We start from the raw sequence: 5,303 nt of genomic DNA on the forward strand, positions 1-5,303 counted from the left end.
TGCAGGCATGTGAAAGTGAGAGCTGAAATTTTTTGCTTCTCTGATCTCCATGTTCTGAGACAAGTCACTTATGAATTTCTCTTTCTCTTGTTGATAACAAGTAACTTATCTAATCATTTTATTCTCTCCCTTCAATTCCTCAGTTTTACCGAAGGAAAATTCAAACGATTCTTTTTTTTTTGTTTATAATATTATCATTGCTTTATTGTTATTATTGCTAGGAATATTTGTGAATACGAATTTTCATTAACATTTATTTTCACCTCCTAGTCAACTTGCTGTAGTTTCTCCTCATCCCAACAGATGCTATGCCAAGGAATATTAGTATGAGTTGGCAGAATCATTAGCACTCTGGGCAAGATGCTTAGAGGCATTTCGTCCATCTTTATGTTCTGAGTTCATATTCCACCGAAGCTGACATTGCCTTTCATCCTTTCGGGGTCGATAAAATAAGTACCCATTGGACATTGGGATTGATTCAATTGATTTAGCCCCAACCCTCACTGCATTGCTGGCCTTGTGCCAAAATTTGAAACCATTACTATTCAGTGTCATTGTTATTGTCATTGGTGTCATTGTCATCGCTGTCGTCATCATCAGTACCATTGTCATCGTCATCATAGTAGTAGTAGTGGTGGTGGTGGTTATGAAGTTTATCTGAATTCTCGTTTGTCTAAACAGTTTCATAAATTCCCCACTAGATGAATCCACATGTTTGGGAGCTTATTTAAGCTAAGTCACATGAGCAGCCACCAAAGCTATTTCCCCTTACACTCCCAACTACCCACCGTACTCCACTCTTATTAATGTCAGATATATGCATGCATACATATGTGTGAATATAAAGTGCTTAAAAGAATGTATGTTTGTGAATGAGTTTGCATGGATATCTTCATAACAATACGTACAGATTTATGCTTTAAGCACATATGATAGCTTACATATATTTATGATTATATATATATAAACATATGCTTTCATGCCTTTGCACATGTATATGCATTTAATTTACATATATGCGTATATGAGAAAGTATTTAAAAGGTACACCTATTTATAATATCACCAGAAGTTGACTGGTGCCTTATATCTGACCTACCCACACCTGACCCATTCCCCTTCGTTTGCTGGGCCTTGCCCCTGAAGACATTTAATGAGATTGGAGGGAGACTATAAAAATTGAGTAGCATATACATACACACCTATACCTGCTCTCACTGACATGTGCAAGGATCCACCAACTCAAGGCAAGTGTCCCCAAAAGTACTATATGTCAAATACAATCTCCTGCATGATCTCTCACTCTCTTGAAATCCACAAGCTAATATCGGCCACAATCAAGGTTGGCACTATAAAAAGTAGGTCTAGTGGGATTGTTGAAATGCTTGAGCAGAGAATTGTAAATGCTTGCAGTGTGCAAGATGCATGATGGTAGGGAGCCTCAATTAGACTGCTTGTGGGTAAGGAAAGTAGATATAAATTCTTCTGAATAGTGAATAGTGTTGTGGTTGATGATATAAGTATACTTTTAACAGAGAAGTGGGCAAATAAGATGATCGAGATAGTCAGAGTATGTGATAGGATTATCAAGTTAAGAATGGTCTTCTATAACGTAACAGTGGCATTTATCTCTGCATGCACTCCATATGCTAGACTAGCAAATGAACAGAACAACTGTCTCTAAGAGCTCCATCAGTAAATTACCTCAACAATGATGGACAACGACCATAATACTGTAGCTAGCAACTTCAACGGTCATGTTAGGTACATTCTACATCCATGAGCCCCCACAATTTTTCTGTTACCTTCCTTCTCCCACCTTGAACTACTACTATTTCCCATTATCATCTTTCACCTTCTGTCTCCACCAATCACCTCCTTTCTGTGCCTTCTTTTCCTTACATGGTTGACACCTCACTTTTCTGCTATCATCCTCAATGCCTTTGCAATCTACTGCAACCCCTATCCCTGCGCCACTCTTATATTTCACTCCATCATGTGCCACAGTCAGTTCTATCCTGTCTATTCACCCAGTGCAAACATCTATATCCTTTCACTTAATCCATCCAACCTGTCCCTCAAAGGCATATTCCGACATATCTTTGCCACCATCTCTTTATTAAATGCTCTAATTCACCCTCCTTTCTTTTCCAGCTGGAACCTCCATGTATCTGCTCTATGGCAAGAGATCCATCCCTGTCTCTCTATAGCTTTAATCTCTCATCAACTTGCACAATGTCACCCCCATCAATACTACTCACCGCACCAAGCTGATGGGCTTTTTGTTTTGCAAGGTATTTGGTGAGTGCTGTCAGTGCTGGTGCCATGCAAAATACACTGTTGCTGGTACCATATCAAAAGCATCTACTCCGCTCCATAAATTGGTTGGAGTTAGAAAGGGCATCCTGTCATAGAAACCATGCCAAAACAACTCCCAGCCCTACCAGCTCCTGTGAAACCAACCATCCAACACATGCCAGCAAGGAAAACAGACGTTAAATGATGATGATGATGATGATGATGATGATGATGATGATGATGATGATGATGAAGATGATGATTATGATGATAACTACGTACACACACACACACACACACACACATATATCAACATACATATAAATACATATATATGTGTGTATGTATACATACATATATGTGTGTGTATATATATATATATATATATATATATATATAGCCACATGCATATACATATATGTGTATGTGTGTATACACACACACTCACACTTGTATGTTATGTAATTGAATATATGTGTATAAGCTTGTATACAAACACATGCATGTGCACATAACACACTCACATACACATTCCCTGCTCAGTGATACAAGATGTATGCAATATAAACTCGTGCATAGTCCAAAGGGAAAATACTTCAAAGACTTCAATACCAAACATTAATCAGTCTGGTATTTGAGAATTCCTGTTTCCAAGAATTCATATTTCTCAATACAGCCTAAGTATTTTGAGCTTTGGTGCTCTAAGCAATCAAGGTACTAGACACAGAAACTTCCTTATTAAAGTCTCTCTCTGCAGCAGAAAGCTTTGTTTTCAAGCTGTAGAAAATAATACTCATAAATCTAATCTCCACAATAACTTGTGAATGAATATACCTGCTACAAATATTTTTCCTTTAGGAAAATATAAAAACAATAGAGAAAAAAGTACAATATTTGAAGATGAGAAGTTCTGTGTTTTGATCAGAAACAGAATGACACAATAACTTAAGCATGAAAATTCTGAGAGGTGAAAAATCCAAAGTTTAATGTGTGTGATTCAATAAATCAAGTGCCAAATAGATTCTGTCAACTATCTGCCAGAAACTCCCTTGGAATAATAATTCAGTGAAAGCACTTTATTATGAAACTTCCACCGATGGAGCCTTGTTATTTGTATATATTAACTTTACGTTTTCTTGCTTGCATGGAACAGAAGGAATTTGTGGAGACAAAAACTCTATAGCTGGATGTCCTGCTTATTGCCAATTCTCACTTATTTCCTATCAGGGTTATAATGGTTTAAAATTTTGGTTTGCAATTTGCCGGGAGAGAAGAAGCCAGTCACATCAGACTCAGTGCTCAACTGGTACTTATTTTACAGATCCTAAAAGGATGAGAGGCAAGGTTGGCCTTGGCAGATTGAAAAGGCTGACTAGATGTTGTTAAGGAAGAGTAATATTTCACCGTGACAGGACAATTTTATGTGGAAGACTGGAAATAAAAGCATGATGGTAACATTCATTTACAACTATCAAGCAATGTCAAAAATGCGCACTCATACACATATACAGACTTACACACATTTATACTCATGCATACGTGCATTTATAATGGGTTTCTTTCAGTTTCTGTCAACCAAATCTGTTCACATGGCTTTGGTTACCTGAGGTTATTACCCAACTGAACCACAAACCATGTGATTTGAAAATGAACTTCTTAAACATAGAGTTATGTATGCACCCATAGGCATAATTAAAATAATTAAGAAATGGACAATGGCTTCAAGAGTTCAAATATCATTTGGATATATTTCTCTCTCATGATGTGTAGTCAATAAAGAGCGGATTCAATACCTCACTGATTCATGAAATAAATGCATACAGTTACAAAAAGACAATCTTCAGAAGTGCAAATAGTAAACACAAAATGATACAGTGCATAAAATGGTGCTCTGGCATAGCCTGAATTTACTTTGGTTTGAACTATCAAATAACCAGGGAACATATACATATATTTATATATATGTGTGTATACATATATATATATATATATATATATATATATATATATATATATGTGTGTGTGTGTGTGTGTGTGTATGAATGTATATATACATATATATACACACATGCATGCACACACACACATATATATACACACACACACATATACATATATAAATAAATAGAACATATATGCATATATGAATACAAACACACATATATATATTTACATACATACATAAGTACATGCATAAACACACACACACGCACACACACACACGCGCGCGCACACACACACACACACACACACACATTATTTAATTCAATGATTGACTATTTCAGTCATCAATGTTATTAACACAAAGGAGCCATTTTATCAGGAGGAAACTGAAATTTTCAGACACGAAAAAGAGTTGCCACTGCTGATGTCTTCCCCATCATCACTTAATGTCCATTTTTCCATGTTTGCAGGGGTAAGACCCCAGATCAGTATGTGTGTGTGTGTGTGTGTGTGTGTGTGTGTGTGTGTGTGTGTGTGTGTGTGTGATCATCATCATTTCAAGATACAATTTTACAGGTTTGCATGTGTCAGATGAAAGCACATTTGGATAGATTTTCTACAACTGAATGTTCTTTCTGTTGCCAACCCTCGCTTGTTTTTAAAGGTTAATAATATTTCTCCAAATTCTTTAAACCTATGCAATATGCAACTCAATGTCCAAAACTGCTATGGAAGATTGCAGACAAATGACACTTTTTTCATTTTTTTTTTGTATCAGTGGCAACTTTTGTTTACAATCGTCACACAAAACAAGTATAAATGGAAGGAAGCACACACACACACAAACACGCACAATTATATACATATGCATTTGGTACTTTTATGGTTTCCATCGGCCATATTCACTCACAAACCTTCAGTAATCCGAAGATTGTAGAAGTAGACACTTGCCCATGGTGCCAAGCATTGGGGCTAAACATGAAACCATGTTGTTGCCAAAGGAATTTATATATACATACATACATACTTACATATATATATATATATATATATATATATATA

This window comes from Octopus bimaculoides, chromosome 3, assembly GCF_001194135.2.
Source record: "Octopus bimaculoides isolate UCB-OBI-ISO-001 chromosome 3, ASM119413v2, whole genome shotgun sequence".
In the NCBI taxonomy this organism is placed as follows: Eukaryota; Metazoa; Mollusca; class Cephalopoda; order Octopoda; family Octopodidae; genus Octopus; species Octopus bimaculoides.